Source organism: Populus nigra, chromosome 2 (assembly GCF_951802175.1).
Source record: "Populus nigra chromosome 2, ddPopNigr1.1, whole genome shotgun sequence".
NCBI lineage: Eukaryota > Viridiplantae > Streptophyta > Magnoliopsida > Malpighiales > Salicaceae > Populus > Populus nigra.
The window spans coordinates 34,608,177-34,628,075 of NC_084853.1; the positions used below are offsets into that span (position 1 = coordinate 34,608,177).

Here is a 19,899-nt window from a genome sequence, read left to right on the forward strand (position 1 = left end):
CTGGAAGCTTCCATATTGGCATACAAATTTGATTCGTCATAATCTTGATGTCATGCATATTGAGAAAAATGTCTTTGACAATATTTTTTATATAGTAATGGATTGTCCGAATAGAAGCAAGGACAATTTAAAGGCTAGGTTGGATATTCAATTGTATTGTCAGAAGCCAAATTTACATTTGCAACAATATATGAGTGGTCGGCTTTACAAACCTAAAGGCACTTATTGTCTACACAAGAAACAACAACAAGAAGTTTTGTCATGGATGAAGGAATTATCATTTCCTGAGGTTATGCTTCAAGCATTTCACGATGTGTGAAAGAGGCACAATGTAAGGTTTTGGGGATGAAGAGCCATAATTGTCATGTCTTCATTCAAAGACTTCTTCCAACCGCTTTCCGACCTTACTTACCTAGGCCACTATGGGAGGCATTAACTGAACTGTCTGTATTTTTTCGAGATATTTGTTCAACAAATTTAAATGCCCAGCACATGGAGTTAATGCAGATGAATATAATTGAAATAATTTGCAAACTTGAAAGGATTTTTCCTCCATCCTTCTTTGACTCCATGGAACACTTGACGATACATCTACCTTACGAGGCAAAAGTTGGTGGACCAGTTCAATATCGATGGATGTATCCATTTGAACGGTATGTTTTCATACTATGTTAATTTTATTCACTTTTTATTTTTTAAAAATAAACTAATTGACAGAAATGATATAGGTATATGTTTTATTTGAAGAAGAAAGTGACCAATAAAGCTAAAGTTGAGGGTTCCATATGTGAAGCATACTTGATTGATGAAATTACCAATTTTGCATCTCATTATTTTGGTGATGACGTGCAAACAATTTGGAATCGAGTTCCACGGAATGATGATAGTGGCCTTAGAAGTGTAGATGGATGTCTCTCTATTTTTTCCTATCCAGGGAAAAAATTATCCAAAAGATTTTATAAAAGGCAGTTGTCACATGCTGAAATGCAAATTGCGCATAACTATGTGATATTCAATTGTCAAGAACTGAAGCCTTATTTAGAATAAGTATGAAATATTATTTTGTACTAAATTTATAATAATTTATTATTAACTTTAACATTTTAAAATTTTAGGCAATGTCGACAAGAGCTAAAGTCACAACAACCACATGCGAGTGATGGTGAAATTGAAAAATTATGCGAAGCGATCTTTCCAAATTGGTTAAAAAATAATGTAAGTATTTTAATAAAATTAATTTATATTTTATGTCAATTAGCTACTTTAAAAATATTATTAATCTCTTTTAAATCATTATTTCTTATGGAGTTAACTATTATGCTAGGTGGAATACCAATCTAACGGAATTGAAAATCAGCTCTTTGGACTTGCTATGGGCCTTTCAACTTCAGTGAAATGTTATAATGGGTATTATGTGAATGGTTTTAAATTTCATACTCAACGTTATGGCCATTTTAAAAAGACAATGAATAGTGGAGTTTGTGTGAAAGGAAGTTGCTATGATGATAATGAACGTTATTATTATGGAATGCTAAAAGAAGTTGTTCGGCTAAAATACTTGGGGAGTAAGTGCAAGTTATTTATGTTTAAATGTAATTGGTATGATACAAAACGAGGGATTAGAGTGCATCCTTCGAATGGTTTGGTTGAAATCAAGCATACATCTCGACTACACGGAAATGAAGATTTTGTGTTAGCACAACAATGTCAACAAGTCTACTATACATATCCACCTGGTAATAAATCATCTGAATGGTGGACGGTTATTAAGACAACTGCTAGAAGTCGTTATAATGTTGACATGGGTGAATTTATTGAAGATGCCAACAATATGAGATCATTTGATGTTAATCAATCAGATGAGATTTCTCAACCATGTCGTGTCCTTCCTACTCAAACACTTGATGATCCAAATATACTTGTTGAATCATCTTATTATGAAGAAATCGGGCAACATGAATTGATTCAACTTGACATGAATTTGGGAAACAAAGATGAAGAAGATGAAGAAGAAGAAGAAGATGATGATGGTGATGGTGATGGTGATGGTGATGGTGATGGTGAAGAAGAAGAAGATGAGGATGATGAGGATGATTGTTATGGTGGTGATGGTTAGGAATGATGATAATAATGAGTAGCACAAGTTAATTATATTTTGTAGTATATGTAATGAATTATCTTTATTATATGTATGAATGATTTCATATTATTTGACAATATTTAGGCTTTCAATGTTTTTTTTTTAATTTTATTCAAGTGTGTGTTATGCATCACATTACATAAATCATTTTCATTCACCTTTGAAACCATTTATAACCTTTCAAGTATCAATCTTTAAATTGTGATTCTGATGTTATATTTTATTTTGTGATTCGTTTTCTTGCTTACAGATGCTGAAGCGTGAAAGAAAGGGTTCTTCCTACTCAATGTTTTGATTTATAGGACCAAACATTAAGGTAAGCATACTCATAAATTTTGATTTCTGCTTAATTAATTATTTAGATTTTTATTTTTATTTTTATTATTGTTTGTGTTAATTGGCTTTTGACAATTTAAACTTCATGGCTGAGTTTTGTCATTGCAAGGAATGCTTAATGAAATTGTCTTGATGTTATTTATATATTTGGTTTTGTTACAGTAATTATTTTATTTGAAGTATAATATTTTTTGGAGTGATGACTATTAAGTGGACATTCCATACTGATTTTGAACATCATAAACTAGATATTGTTTGTAATGAATTGGGAAAAAAATGAGATTTAACATTTGTTTTCATTCTAGTTATGGCAGTCTTGGAAAAATATCTGTGAATTTTTTGTTCCTGATAGTTTAACTATGAGCTAATTTATTGTTATGTTGTATATATTCATATTAAATGTTAGTTATTTTTTCTAGTTTTTAGCATGCCTCGACGAGGATCCATATTAGATTCTAGGAGTGACAGGTCCACATCAAGGAGTGACAGGTCCACTTCATCCAAGTTATTTCAAACTACATCAAGGCATAATAACAAAAGATCCACATTTCATCAACCTATGTATCAGAACGCAAATGAGTATTATATACCTACTTTGAGGAGTACACATCATCCTCAACATGATTATGGAAGGGTTGATGCATATCAATATTGTGAGGGCTTTCGTTTTCAAGATTTGCTTCAAACTCAAGGAGGTTTCTCTCGAGATAACCAACTTGTTTATGGAGGACATAATTTATATGGGACTTATAGGAGAGTTGATGGTAATGATGATGATGTGAACATTAGAAATGAAGATGAGGGAGACGGTAGTAATGAGAGAGGTGTATGTGATGAGAGAGATGTATGTGATGATGATCAAGATGGTGTTCCATCATATCACGGTTCAACATCTTCTCCATACAATTATGATCAAAGTGTTAAAAGGAAGGGTTTTGACACGCCAATAGATCCAATAACAAGAAAAAAAGAGCTTTGTTTGTATGGAACAACAGAGTAAGTTCAAACATTTAATAACTAACTTATTAAGGTTATATTTTCAAGTATGAAAAAAATTACTTATTATTGTGTAATTATTTGTTTAATATAAGTTTGTTATTATATATTTTCAGGTTCAATAACGCATCGTGTGGCCGTGCAATCGGAGATATTTTGAGGTCCAATTTTAAGGGAGCATGGTACTCTTGGGAAAAAGTAGATCCAATGTGCAGGGATGAACTCTTTAAAGAGTTTAAGGTAAGAACCAACACTAATTGCCATAATATTCTTTTCAATTTTGATCACTTTAATATAGAATTATGAAAATTATCAACTGAATAGCTATGACTGATTTGTGTTATAATTTGTTCTTATTTCTTGTTTACTCTTATTTCTTGAAAATCATCCTTCATTTGATGGAGCAGCTTGGTGTGTGGCTTCAGGAGGAGTTACAAAGGGTAGGGTATATGGTGCACCTCGTATTCCAAAATCAAAAGTTAGTACAAGCTCTTCATCACATTCCTACTCGGTGGAGTCATCATATCCCAGTTCATCATACCGAGCATTGCAAAAGGAGATAAAGGATAAAGAAGAGGAGATAAAGAAAAAAGATGATTTTATTCTTGAAATGAAATGGCAGATGGATTCCATGAAAGAATATCTTGTGAACATTATTGGATACCATGGTGGAATATCAAATATTGATCAAGGTATGCCACCACCTTTGACTCCATCAATACCGCCACCTATGGCTCCTTAGATAATGACACCTATGGGTCCCGCATCTTAACCAATTTTTTGACCTACACCTCGACCTTTATATCCTGATAAATCTTGTATTGATCCACAATATCATGGTTCGTCTTCGCAACCAGCACCATGATTGTATCTTTTGTTGTTTTTTTTATTGTATTTGAACTTAATTATATTAATGCAAGTTTAACTAAATTTTTATAATATGAATATTATTTTTATTTTTTTTATTAATGATATCATTATTTTTAATATTAATTAATTTATGTTGGTTATATATATTCTACAACTTTTAAAATATCCATAAATAATTAAATAAATAAATGAAAAGTCATTTTAATAAATAAATAAAATTTCATTTAATAAAAACAAATGCAATCACCAACGGATTCTCCGTTGGTGATTGCAATTGATGCATGAATCAGCAACGGATCACAAAACTAGCAACGGATTTATCCGTTGCTAAAATGAGCAACGGATAATCCGTTGCTAGTTTTGCAATAGAAAATTTGTTGCTAATTGTCAGCAACGGATTTTTCGTTGCTGCAAAATCAGCAACGGATAAATCCGTTGCTAAAAAATCAGCAACGATAAAACTGCATCCGATTTTTGCCGTTGCTGATTCCGTTGCTAAATTGTTTTAGCAACGGATTTTAATATTATTTGCAACGGAATAGTCTGTTGCTAATTACTTCATTTTTTAGTAGTGTGATTTATAGTGCAGGTGTTGTCTACAGTGATGTCGAATTATTAATTTATTTATATTTTTTGCAGATCCCAGAAGAGTTGTAAAGAAAAACAAGTTCTGTAGCATCTCGTACCTCACAAGGTGAATCCTCAGATTTACTACAACATAGCTTTACCAATTACTCCTGAATGATTAATCTTAAGCATTGCTTTTTCCTGCCCAGACCTTCTCTGGCAATAGGCCTTCTCTCAGCCTTCTGCTCTCATCATTAGATGCTTACAAAATTGGCGACCCAGTAAAAGGGTCAGTGCTCGGGAAAATAAGCGGGTGAATTAGTGACCAGGTAAAGGAGTTAGTGCCCGGTAAATTAGGCATATGAATTAGTGGCCTGGTAAATGGGCCGATGCCCGGTAAATTAGGCAAATGAATTAGTGGCCTCGTAAATGGGTCGATGCCCGAGAATTGAGTGGATAAATAAGAGATCTCAGTTGGTGCCCGGTAATTGGATGAATGGATTAATGACCCAGTAACAGGGTTAATGTCAAATGTTGGATGGTTGGATTTTTGGACAGTCAAAAGTAATGGACTGGACCTGGGGTCAATGCCGAGTTTGGGTAAATGTGATATATGCATGGTAAATGAGCATAATGGGAGGAACTAGATGTCCGGATGTTTGGGACTAGTGTCCTGGTTAAAAGGTTACTAATATAAGCAATTATCGAGTGAATAATTGGTATACACGGTATAATGTTAACATGAAATCTTAAAAAAAATTGGAAAACATTTTATCGAAAAAAGAAAATGTGTATTGTGATTGAATGTGTGAAAATGATTGGGATGTCATGATAATTCTTATTTTTGGACTATTATAGCATTATACCTTGTTCTGGGCAATGAGCATTATTACCTGGTGAGGGTCGAATGCTTGGCGAGGAGGAATGAGAGTGGTTGTGTGATTAAGAAATTATTGTTGGACTTTGATTCAAAAAAAAAAACATGTTCCTAAACGATTGGGAGGGGCCAAGTAGAATTGTTAGGGTGATCCTGGATGAAGAGTTATTAATTGGTATTAATCAGTTAGTGCTAGTACACTATTTACTGAAGTGATATTGTTGATTAGTGTCCAAGAATTACTAAAGACATTAATGGAAGGGCACTAGGGATTGAGGCTTTAAACACAAATTCTAATTGAAGGTTTAGATTGAAGGGTTGGTGCCTTAGTCTATAAAGTTGTTGTAAGGCATTAGTGACTAGAACAGGGAGAAAGGAACCGTAATTGATGGAACTGAAGGGGAACCTAGTTCCTTTCATAGGAACTAGTTTTATTCAATGTTAGAAATAAAATTGTTAGAATGGAAGATATGATGTGATAGTATTGGGTATCAGTAATGGGGAGTACTCTTGTTGAATATGACGGTTAGCAGATGACATGATCGAATGGATGAATATGTAGATCTCAAGATGGATATTCGATGCCGAACAGAGTAATTGAGATGTTCATTGTCATAGCGATGACTGGACTAAAGTGATTAGTCGATTTCACTGCTAGTAAATGTGAAATAAAGGGGTGATTCTAAATAAGAATAAGGGATAACTGTTTCAAAAATGATGGGTTGTATACCTAACTAGCAAAAGCAAGAGTGAGTGAAGTTGTGGAAATAGGTGCATTATTCTTCAATGACCTGAAATCTTGTGGACAAAACATGTTGAGGTTGTGCGGATAAAGAGCATGTTTTGACTTATGACCTAACGATATCATAAAAGTTTAGGGAATTAGTGATTCTACTTTTATGTAATTATAGTTGTTCAGATATTTACATAAATATTAGTTCAGGACTCTTACCATGAATGACAAGAAGAAGTTTTCCATTACAAGGTAGTTGTTTTAGGAGTAGTTTGGATATTATTAAATTTCTGAGAGTTGTAACCAAACGAAAAAGGTGTTTATGTTTTTTTCATTTCTTAGTCATTATGTTTCTATTACATTAAATGCTAATTTATTTTCTTAACCATTTATTATTTATTATTGTACATTGTGTGGAACTAAGACGTTATAAATATTTAAAAAAATTCTCATTTTTCCCAAGTTCAAGGCTCATGAAAATTGGATTTATCACGGGGAAATCTCGGGGTGTTGCCGCTTATGCTTACTTGAACTTGGTATCCCCTGTTCTCCACGTTCCACTCCATGTACTCAATTCAGGTTGCCCTTTCTGACCATGTATTTGTCGGTGATTATGTCTGTTATTTCATTGCTTTATTGTCTATATAAACTCTTTGTGGTCTAATAGCAGAAAATACATCCTTTTCAGTTGTTGGCTATCTATGAACACAGAGTTGTTGTGCAAGGCTTTATATGGGGCATCAATTCTTTTGACCAGTGGGGAGATGAGTTAAGAAAGGTGTTGCACGTCACTGCGCGGTGTCGTGGCGAATATTCTTATATTTATATAATGGCAGATGCGGGGAGACAAAACATTCTTGTCTCGTATCAGTAGAACATTGGAATGGGAGTCACCACCTAGTATTCTGGTCACTAGGAACCCTAACTGGTCTCAGAGATCGGGCACATAGACTAGTTGCGTAAAGGGAAGGTATTAGCACCCCAACTACGCCCTACCTAAGGTAAGCTGCATTATTTTGTTGTCAGATAAAATCTAAGGTCTTGTTGTGGTTTCTAATTGTCGATCTTGTTTGTCTAAGATTCAAGAAAAGCCTTCCTCAATAAGGATGTTTTTATCTTAATGGGGTAAAACCTAATCGTTGTATCGTCTGAAAAAAAACAGAATTTAATATCCAGAATATGTATTACGTGTAATGTTGTACCCTGGATACTAAAAGACAAACAAAATAATTTTTTTGTTGTTTTTGAAATTTTGGTCAATATTCTCTTGACTTTAATAAACTGGTTATTAAAGCCAAAATGCATGCTAAAACATTGTTTTTTTGGTGTATGAAAAACACAATATTATTTTTTAGCTTTGAGACACTTGGCCGTATGCACAAAAACTTTTTTTCCTTTTTCAATTTTTTTTAAGTTGACAAAAACTGAGTATTTTAATACCGGATTTTGTTTTTTTACGACATAAAATACAGACAGACATTAAACAAAATAGCGTAAAACAAAATGCGGGGAAATCACAAAATTTTAAAACTATTTTTTTTGTTGGGCCGGACCCGACCCACAATTGTTAGATTGGACTGGACTCAACCTAAGATCCTTGGGATGGGCTCAAATATTCGGCTGGGCCAGAATTGGCCCAACTATGAACAGTGCTCTCCACTGTTCATAGGCTACGTGAACAGTGGAGAGCATGGAGGCGAGACGAAACACAAGAAAAAAAAGGAAGGGGGAAGGGATGACCTGCGGTGGCTCCAACCGTTGGTTGTGCTGCTGGAGGCAACAAACGGCAGCGCTGGTGGTTCACAGTGGTTCTTCTCCTTTTTCCTCTTCGTTTTACTTCTCTCTCTCTGTTTTCCTCTGTTTTTTTCTTTGTTCTTCTGTTTCTTTCTCCTCTTTTTTCTTCACTCTTTTCTCTCTTCTCTCCTCTATCCTCCCTTCTGTCCCCCTCGTCTCCCCTGTATTTATAGGTGAAAATAGGAGAGAGACATGGCAGGGGTGGCCACTGTGCTGCAGCCCCACGACTGCCCGAGGAGGCACGTCTCCTCCGTTTCTCCAACATGTGGCAGGCCACGGGACAACTGAACAAAAATGAGGTCTTTGGTCGGCGTCTTTTTTAACTAAAAGGAGGAAGAAAAGGCGGTGAAAATACAAGGGAACGCAGCTCCCTTCCCCTATTTGTCTGCACGTCCAGAAGAAGAAAGTCTACAGTGCCATTGAAAACAGCACCGTTTCAGACTTTTTTTTATGAACTGTGGATGAAATGGCACTGTTTTGGGAAAAACACATCGTTTCATTTAAATGAAAACGGCGCCAAACGTGTCAAAATCCAAATCAGTCTTCAATTTGTGATTTGTTCAATCAAGTTCTCAATTGCAATTTTGATTTTAAAAATCAATTCAATTGCATCCCTGCCAAATTCAATCGTCGACCCTGAAGTTGGTCGCCTTTTCCAACTTGGTCCTTGGTCTCTTATTTATGCAATTTGACCCTCAATTGATCAATAAACTTCTAATTTCTTCAATTTGGCCCCTGATTCGGTTTAATTACAGCCCCTCTATTTACGTGCGTTTTTTATTTTGGTCCTTGGTTTCAGATTTCTTCAATTAAGTCCCTAATTGGCCATCAAACTTCAATAATTATGCAATTAAACCCCTGATTTGACCAAATTAACTCTTAAAAATTATAATTTGACCCCAGAACTTTAATTTCTTCCAATTAAAACCTAAATTGACTTCAAAATCAATTTTTCTTGCAATCAAAACCTCCATAAATTCAATTAAACCTTCAATAAAATTTAATTGAGTTCACAAATATCTGATTTTGGACTTTTCTTCCTCAAATTGAATTTTCTTTGTCAACAAGACTCTCATCAATTAATAAAATACTGCCAAATTTTAATTTTTGTTTTTTTGGACCTCCTCAATCAATTTCTGATCATTTTCTGAGCGTTCTAACATCATCTTTTTACTGTTATATTTTTTATAATATTTTTGATTTTTTTGTATTTTTTTGAAGAGAAAAAAAATATAAATCAAGAAATAATCCAAAAATAGGTTATTACAAAAAGTATGAATTACCTTACGAACTAGTTGCTTGATCCTTACCAAACAAACATGTTGTCCGAGAGTTATACTCTCTTCTGAACTAAATGCTGCCTTTCCTGTTCTTGCTTTTGCAGTTTTCCTTTTGAATATATTTACGAGAAAAAATAATTTTTATCACATTTACACATTCCAACTGCTGTAAGAAATTATTCACTGTAGCCAAAGCGCTATTCTCCCAGAACAGTTGTAGTAAGTTAAAGAAACATAAAATCAACCCTAATTACGGTACTGCCACTGATTGAGTTTCACATGCAGGAAATTAAGTTCGGATGTTCCAGCCAATCATCCAACTATTCTTCCTCGGATAGAACTTCGTTCCTTGACAATGGAATATTTAGAAGCAACAGATTTAATGGTTAGAAGATTGAAACTTAAGAGCATTAAACATAAGTACTCCAATTCTCATTTTTTCTCTTTAATTAAACTTTTTTTTCTATCCATTTGTTTAATTTTCTTGATTGAATCCTTTTTTTGACTTAATTAGCTTAGATTAAGTTTGAAATTGTGGCGAGAAAACCGAATTAAAAAACAAAGGGATCAAGATGTAAAACATGAAAAAAATATATGACTAATACTAAATTTAAAATAATTTTTATTATGGTTCAAAGGTTCATTTGTTTTATTTTTCAGCATTTGGGTTTGAGAGAGGAAAGAAAAATTCATTGAATTATGGTGAAAAAGAGAGAAAATTATAATTGACTACATTCCAATAAAGAAAAAAATTAATCTTGGTATTAATAAGTTCCATTTAACAAGAAAATTTTAATTAAGATGTTTTTGAACTTTTATTTTTATTTTTTTAAAAAAAAAGTAAATTGAGGTCAAGAGATAAAAGAATTTTCTATTTTGATTTTGTGTTTGTATATTTTTTTTTTAATTTTTTTGTTTGATAAATTGATTTTGGGTTGGGTGGGAAATTTGATTCTAAATCCTGAAATTGAGCAAATATTCTTACACACACATGTTTGACCCTAGTATCCTTGTGTACCAATTGACATGCTTGTGTCTTTGTTAGTTTCTCGTCGCCATACCATTTCAATAATTTATCAAGTTATTTTACAAAATTTTGATAGCATATATATCCCCTGCACAGGGCACTATCCAAAAAATGACTTGTGCAAATTCATGCAATACAATTATAACATCATCTATGATGTTCAACATTCCATAGCCGGTCATTAATAGTAACCCTAGCTAGGCTCACAACCCATCATCAATACACATGTAATAAAAAGGGTGGGTAGGTTAAAATGGATATCTCTAGAGGTTGAACATAGAGGTCAAGCTTCAGTGACTCTTACTCTTGTGAATGACAGTTTACTTTTCTTCAATGGGCCAAAAAGGATTATAATCTGGTGAGAGAAGCTCTAAGAGAAGCCATTTAGTTGTCTTGTATAAAATTAAAGAAAAGGTTCTTTCTTTTTGTGTTTAGTTTTCTGCTCTTTCATTGCTATTTCTATCCTGTTCTCCTATGGAATACTCTGATTTTTCAAGGTTGTAGGTGTCTGTCCTAAACGGCAAGTTTAAGGGGTTAAGAAATATAGTCATCTGCCAATTTCTCAGCAATTATGTTGCTTCTTCTAAATCAAGGGAATTCAAATCAATAAATGCCAGTTATTCAATGGAATAGCCAGGCGTACTGTTTCAACTGTTGGTTTAGATACATGTGGAGAGATGTCTTTGTTGATTCCTTCTGTTTATTTCATGCAGATGTTCAAGGTTCCGACAATCCAGCTCCGCTGTCACCGCAGTGGCTTTTGCCAAAACCAGGCGATAGTAAGCCTGCAGTGGGAACAGGGGTTTGTTCTCTTTACTTTTTTATGGTATTATACGATCTTATTTAACAACATAACTTGCTCACTTGCTCATGTATGGACAAATTTGTAGTTCTTACATTAGATTCCTTAGATGAACGTATCCTCTTTGTTGGAAAAGAATGTTAAAGTGTGGTAGTTAATTTATAAAAAGAAACATAAAAATAACACTAAAAAACAAGAAGAAGAATAAAATGAATGATATTTTATTAAGAATTTTCTTAAAATACATTTTTCTAGCTTTTCTCTATATCTCTTTTAACTTGTTTATAATGTTTAAGATTATAAATTTATATATAAGTTTTAAATTCCAATCAGCCCTATACTTTGATAATTTTTTATTTAAGCCCCCTGATTTCATTAATTAAATTAATATCAATCTCAATTAATTCTCAAAATTTATCAATTCTCCAATTAAGCCCTTAATTGGATTAATTAAATTGATTTCAAGCTTAATTAAGTCTCAAAACTTATCAATTCTCCAATTAATCCCTTAATTGAATTAATTAAATTAATTCCAAGCTTAATTAAGTCTCAAAACTTATCAATTCTCTAATTAAACCCTTAATTGGATTAATTAAATTAATTTCAAACTCAATTAAGTCTCAAAACTTTTAATCGTGTTACCCTTAACCCAAATTTTAATTCATTCTTCATTTATTTCATTTTACTTGTTTTTCATTATTATTATTTTTTTATCATCATTTTTTTTATCCTTTTCAATAAATAAAATAATAATAATAATTAAAATAAAATGGTCAAAAATTGAATTATGACAATACGAGATTTGTATTTCCACAATAAAAAAAATACAAACCATAAACTAAATACACGAGAAAACTAATGATATTACTCGTTTTTTTAGATTGAGTTCAGCTCGGCTCATGTGGCTGGGCTGAACCCAACAAGTTTGGCCGGGTTGCTAGCCCAAACCAAGGACCCGGCTGGGCAAACAATGCCTCATTAGTTACTGTTCAAGTGAATTCTAATTCACTTGAACAGTAACAAAAGCATGCACAGTAACCATTAATATGCAAAGTGAAAAGAATGCATGGAAACTCACCTGGCGCTGAGACGAGCGAAGGCGATGGCGCTGAGACGACTGGGCGCTGCTCACGAAGGAAGATCCGGCCTGCTGCTCACAGCAGAAACAGAATTGCTGTCATGCAGGAGAGTTTTCGATGTGGCTTTAATAGAGGCTGGAAAAAAAAAACATCCTGCTGTCATGTTACTGCTGCTTTTGCCGCTTTGGGAGGAAGGATCCCTGCTACTGTGCTGCTCTTGCTTATTGCTGCTCACAGTGCTGTCGTCTCGTTCACAGGTGGAGGAAAGTCTTCTGCTGGCATGGCAAAAGATCGGCGCCCTTGGAGTCTCAATCGGTTTTTTGCTCCTTCTGTAAGGTCCTTCGGCCTCCCCTCTTATTTCTCCATCTTCTCCGTAATGAGTTGCTGTTAGCAGCGGAGAGGAAGGGAGGGTGAAGGGCTGGCGCAGCGCGTTCTCTGGTCAGGAGAAGACGAGGCTGTTTCTATATATTTGGGCAGGGGTTTCTTTGGTGTTCTTCTTTAGCAGAGGGGCGACAGTCAGGTTATTCTGGTTTACTTCAAAAGGAAAGGGAAATGAGGGGAGTGGAGATGGGAAGGGAGGTCTTGGCCGAGAGAGGGAGATTCTGATGAGGGCAAGACACGGGGCTGTGAGTGGGAAACGTGGGAAAATGGTTGGCTATGGGTAAGAGGAGAAAGGGGTTGTGGCTTTAATGGGGTTCTCTGGTTTTGCAAGGGAGACTAGTTCGGGAGGAGATGGTGGTCATGGTTTGGGGAAGATGGTGTGAGTGTACATGGGTTGCTGGTTTGAGTAACAATCAGGGCTTCTAAGGGAGGCTGGGATGGTTGGAGATGACGAGTCCGGGGGAAAATGGTTGGCTATAGGTAAAAGGACAAAGGGGTTGTGGCTTTAATGGGGTTCTTTTGCAAGGGAAGAATGGAGATGGGGGAATAACAGAGAGGGGAACTGCTGCGTTTTGGAGGAGAGATGGCGATGGTGGAATGGCCGAGAGGGGAATGGGGGTTCTGGTGAAAGGGAGGGGGGACAGTGTATGGCCAGAGAGAGATCCTTAGTTTCTTCAAATGGAGGGGCTGCTTCGTTGTTTTTATTTAAAAAAAAAAGGAGGAGGAGCTACGGCTTCTTTGCTAGAGAAATAGAGTTAGGGTTTTCTTTGCTAAAGATGAGCAGGTTTTTTTTCTGTGTTTCCTCTCATTTTTGTTTGTCTCTCCGCCCCCTTGTAAATTTTTCTCCCCTTCTTTTATTATAGCGGAAGGTTAATTTATATAGAAAATTTTTATAATTATTGCAGAGTTTGTATTCTATAACCAACACTAATAAATCCTATATATATAGTATTTATATTATAGTGATTATTTTCTATAACCAGTACGAATCAAATCATATATCTATTATATGATTATTTTCCATAACCAGTACAAATCAAATCATATATCTATTATATTTTATATTACAATAATTATATATGATTCAGTAATTATCTCCTTGACATATTGCTTCCTTAACCCTGATGCTCTATGTTATCGTCACATGTAAATCCTTATTTTTTTTATTTTATTTTTATTTTTTTATATTAAAACATGGGTTAAAAGTTGGGTAGAAACTTAAAATTTTCAAACTCTTACTTGCATTGAGATCGTTGGGTGCTGGACATGGTAGTGTTTTAAGTGCTCAAAAAGCTTGAGCTGCCTCATCTGTCCATCTGAAAGAATCCCTGGGTAACATAGTTGTAAGAGTAGATGCAATTGTACCATAGTTCTGGACAAACTTTCGGTAATAGCCAGTAAGTCGCAAGAAACCACGCAGGCCTTTCACACTACTCGGCTTTGGCCAATCAATCATGATATTACGTGCAATTCATTGGTATTTCGAGTTTTCAACAGCCAAGTGTTCTATTCCTTTGATTTGGCATTTAAATTTCCATTCCTGAGCTATCCTGTGTTTGGTTGGGAAGGCCACTCTCTATTCCTGAGCTTTCCTTTGATTTGGCATTTAAATTTCTGTGTTTGGATGGGAAGATGGGTTTTAAAACATCACTACGCATTTTGTTTGTTAATAGAATGGACAGTTCCTTTTCAAGAAAGAAAAAGGCCAAATTGTACTAAAAAAAATAAATCCAAAATATTCTTGCATATTTCACCTCCAAAAACCCATTTAATTTATTGAAACAGACCCAGTCACTAGTAGTCGCAGCCACGGCCACCACCACCTGCACCATCATCATTACTAGCAACAATGACAGTAGCACGGGCACGGGCACGGGCACGAGCACGGCCACGGCCATGGGCATGAGCACGAGCTCGAGCACGAACACCATCAGTATCAGTAGCGACAGCAACAAAGGATATTTAATTAGGATTTTCAATTTAGGTTTGTTGTATGGGTTTATAAGACTTTCTTTGATTTTCATTTTCTTTTATGACTTGCATACTTAGAATAAGAAGTTGTAAAGAGACGATGAAGATGGGTTAAGGTTTTTCTCTATATTTTATAAGTTTTTTTGTCAAATCTATTGTTTAGGTGTAAATTGAAAAAAACAATTGGAAAATTAGAGGATATTTGCTGGTTGAGTATTATTAAAAAAATTACAGTATAAAAATACAAACCGATATTGATCAAAATACATTAATAAAATTACAGAAAATCACATATTTTTTGAAAGAATTTTTGAAGAATTTTTGTTCGAACGGGCCAGACCCGGCCCAAAAGGAAACTGGGCTGAAATCAGCCCAAAATAAATTGGGCCTACTTTCTACAGGGCTGGACTCAGCCCAGCCCGAAACAACATGACTGGTTACTGTTCACAGTACCCCGTTAATTAGTTAGCCGGTTACTGTGCACACAGTAATCGGATAATTATTTTCTTGCTTGTAGAACGTGCACAGTGCACGTTCTGCATGCAAGAAGATGAACAGTAAACAGAGATAAGGGTCAGAGGGTTGACCTATGGTGGCTCTGAAGGCGGTGCTGCTGGCGGTTGCTGACCGGAGGATGGCTGGGCTGGCGGTTGGCCTTTCTTCTCTGTTTTTTTTTTTAGCTCTGTTCTCCTCTATTTCTGCTGCTCGCGGGGTTGTTGTCGCCGCTTTGGGAGGAAGGATCCCTGTTGATGTGCTGCTCTTGCTTATGGCTGCTCACGGTGTTGTCGTCTCGTTCACCGGTGGAAGAAAGTCTTCTGCTGGCATGGCAAAAGATTGGCGCCCTTGGAGTCTCGGTTTTCTGCTCCTTCTCTACTGTCCTTTGGCCTCCCCTCTTATTCCTCCATCTTCTCCGTAATGAGCTGCTGTTAGCAGCGAAGAGGAAGGGAGAGTGAAGGGCTGGCGCTGGAGCAGGAGCTACACCCCATTCAAAACAGAAAGTCCACCTTGCTCTGGGAAGAAGTCGGCAGCAGGAATGGGTTGTTGGGCTGCATCAGTCGTCCATTGGCTATCAGCTATAGTGCTACTCCATTCCCCAGCAGAAATCCCGTAGTCAGCTGGAGGGAGTGCCTAATCAGCAGCGGGAACTGTTTCCTCCTCTTCCCGTTGCTTTGCCGCCTTTCCTCCTCGTCTGTGCAGTTGCTGGTGCGGTTGGTGGAGTTGCTGCGGCTGCTCCTCCTCCTGGTGTGGCTGCTGGAACGAAGGAGTGATGAGCTGGTGTGGTTGGTGGTGTTGCTGCCGCTGCTCCTCCTCCTGGTGTTGCTGCTGCTGCTGGGATGGAGGAGATAATGAGGGCGTTGGTGAAAGGGCTGCAGCCGATAGAGGGATGACGGGGAGAGGCTCTGAAATGGCCGGCCTCAGGGGAGAAAAGCAGAGAAGAGGGGGGCTTTTGTTCTCTGGTTTTTTCTTGTTGCCAAATGAGAGGGAGACGGTTCAGGAGAGGAAAATGAGGACGTGTGTAGGGGGGAAATTGAGAATCAGGGCTCTCGAGGGCTGTCTTGTGCTCTGGTTCGGTGCTGGGAGAAAGAAGATGGATCAATGTGCAAGCAAGGGGGTGGCTGCTTTGATTCTGGCAGAAAAACAAGCGGGGGCAGCGCCCAGAAGAAAATCAAAATGGAGGGGGGCTGGTTTGGTTCTCTCTTTCTCGTTCAAAACTGAACTCTCTCAAACCCCCCTCCCTTTTGCAGCTGCTAAGAGCAGCATTTATAGGCGACGGGGGAGCGGGGACGTTGCTACGCATGGGGAGCAGGGCACGCGGCGGTTGATCGGCTAGTGGGCGCGGGGCTTTAAGTTTTGAGAGCAGCATGTAGTCATTGTTTCTTGTTTAAAAAGGCGTGGGGCTCTAAGTTTTGGGAGCAGCAGCGGGAAAAGGAACAGTGTCAAAACAAAACTGTTCTATTTTTTATTTATTTATTTATTATTATTATATATTTATGTGTAGGGATCCAAAAATGGGTTACAACAATGAGTGTAGGAAAAGTGCTACAATCTTTTGTAAATGTTAATTCACGTAATATAATTCCAAATTATGTATAAAATTTCAACTTTGAATTCTCTAATTATAAGATCTTATATCAACAACCTTCTCTAGTTTGAAGATGGTTTCACTTGCCAATCTATCATTTGATAATTTTCATCATCCTCGTGTCAACTTTGTTAATCAATTCGTTTCATATTTAAAAAATATTCTTGCTGGCTTCATTCACCTTGTTCTACAGATCTTTGGGTTCTGATTCCTTGTTCCCTGATCTAATCGGTCGTGGAATATCAGAGTATTTCTTATTGGTATATCTTCGGTTTCTTTACATTTACTAGTTATTAAACTCAATCATGACAACTTGACGGGTAACCCATAACCTTGTCTTTTGCTAGGTTGACTCATTAACAAAAAAAAAAAAAGGAAGTCCTTCACCAAACCCAAAACTTTTACTGTTTAATCCACTATCTGTTAGCTAAATTTAAACACTAAGAAAAAGAAACATTTAAAAAAAAACATTACAAATCACAGAAAGCTCAAACACAAGTAGATCCAAATCCTCCAACACCTCTCACAGTTGCATCAAAATCCTCAAATTCCATGGCATCAGGAGTTACAATTTTCTCAAGAATCAACTGCACAATTTTATCACCAACCTTTACCTCGAAATCAACATTAGAGTGATAACCCCAACAGGGCCTCTGTAATCAGCATCTATGATACCAGCACCCACATCAATCGAGTGCTTCCATGCCAATCCTGATCTGGGTGCTAGAACAAAACTTGTTGTAGAAACAAAACCAAACCATATGTGAACATAAATTCAAATGTATGAAGTGAGATTTACCAATACGAGCATAAGTTCCTTATGTATAGCAATGCTCAAATATGTAGGTATAAGAGTTTTAATATTAAAAATATTATTATTTATATTATAAGTATTTTTAATTTTAATATTAAAAATATTATTATTTTGGTTTATAAATATTTTTATTTTTATGATCGTTAATATTAAAAATATTATTATTTGTATTATAAATATATTTGTTTTTATTATAATTAATATTATTTTTATTATAAATGTTATTGTTTTATTATAATTAATATTACTAATATCATAATTAAGAAATTTTGAAAATATATCATTCATTTTGAAAAAAAAACTATAAATTTGATTTAAAGGGTAAAATTATTATTATTATTATTATTATTAAATTAATAAATTTGAAGAAAAATATTGTTATTATCGAAGAAAACCAATAAGTTTTATTTGAGGGGATTAAAAACTATAAAAACTTAGGTCATATAAGTTTAATATTATTATATTATCATAAATATTTTTAAATTCATTCATATTAATAAATTAATTATATCTTTGGACTTAATTCTTATGCAAATTCATCCAATAATCTTTTAATTTGTTCTTGAATTTGCATTTTTTTTCTTCATTTTTTGTCATAATAGGGTACAATTAGGCCTTGAATTTCCTTCAAAATTGCAGTTGTATTCTCGGCCTGCTTAATTTCTCCACGCTGTCAGCCTTTATTTTATTGTTTTTAAAAAGTGAATTTTGGAGAATAAACCAGAATTGAGTTATGATAATATTAACAATAATATTAAACTTATCTTACCTAAGTTTTTATAGTTTTTAATCCCTTCAAATAAAACTTATTGTTTTTCTTCAATAGTAATAACATTTTTCTTCAAATTAATTTATTAATGATAATAATAATAATGAGAATAATAATAATAATAATAATAATTTTATCATTCAAATCAAATCTATGGTTGTTTTTCAAAATTAATGATATATTTTTTAAATTTCTTAATTATGATATTAATAATATTAATTATAATAAGATTTTAAATATTAACAATATTAATTATAATAAAAAATAACAATATTTATAAGACAAATAATAATATTTTTAATATTAATAACACTAATAATAAAAAAAAATTTAAAAATTTAAAATATAAATAATAATATTTTTGGTTATGGTTGCGCAGCCAGACCCAAAGATATTAGATCTCACTGCCTAGCTAAACCCAAGATCGGTGAGTCTAGCTGGGCAATCAGACCTAACTCGTTTTTGAAGTGTTTTGAATCTGCCTTAGCCAAACCAAAAAACATTGGGTGCTGCTAGATAGTAGAATCCAATGCTATTATCACTTTTTGAAAGTGTTTGGGCCACGTTTGGCAGTCAAACCCAACAACGTTGGGTCCCGCTACCATGCCAAACCCAGTTTATGCGCAAATGCAGCAACATGAAGAGGGATTAGTAAAACCAAGAGGGAAGTGTTTTGAGAAAACTTGCTGGGGTTGTTGGAAAAGAAAATGACTGATTGTGAGAAATCACAGTTTAAAGGATTTTTATCAGAAGTTTGATGGAAGAGATTCATGGCATAAGAGATGCTATTGTGTTCAGTTCAAAGCAAGCCCCGCCTGGTTGGATCGGATTAGCCATGTTGCTTTGTTTGTTTGGCTATGGAGTCTTAAAGCATAATAGATCAAGTTAATAAAACTTTAGAAACTACTGTTTCGACGGAGATGAACCGAAAGAAACAGTGGCAACAGGGAAGGCATGGATAGGAACTATAAAACTATGGAAAAAACTATGGTACCATCTAACCCTTGATCCGATCATTAAATTGGGTCGATTACCGGGTCAGGTTTTAAAACTATAAAAAAAAAAAATTAATTAAAAGATTTTAAAAAAATTGATCGGTTTGATTTTGGTTTTACATTTTAGAAACCAACAAAATTAAATCAAGAAATCAAACCCAAAAAACCAAAATTATATATAACAAAACTAAACAAATCATTTTCTATCTCAAGAAAATCAAACCCTTGATAAAAATAGTCTAAGTTTTTTTTTATTATTAACCTATTTAAATTTATTTGATTTTAACATAAATAAGATTGAATAAATCAATTTTTTTATTTAGTTTAATTTAAAAAAATTAAAAAAAAAATTAGTTAAATTTTTTTATCCAAATCAAACTGAACC

The 19,899-nt window shown here is 34.7% G+C and overlaps 1 pseudogene; it reads right to left on the reverse strand.

The window, feature by feature from the left end:
* Nucleotides 1-17,424: 17,424 nt before the first annotated feature.
* Nucleotides 17,425-17,795, reverse strand: LOC133682940 (deoxyuridine 5'-triphosphate nucleotidohydrolase-like; annotated as a pseudogene).
* Nucleotides 17,796-19,899: the final 2,104 nt, after the last annotated feature.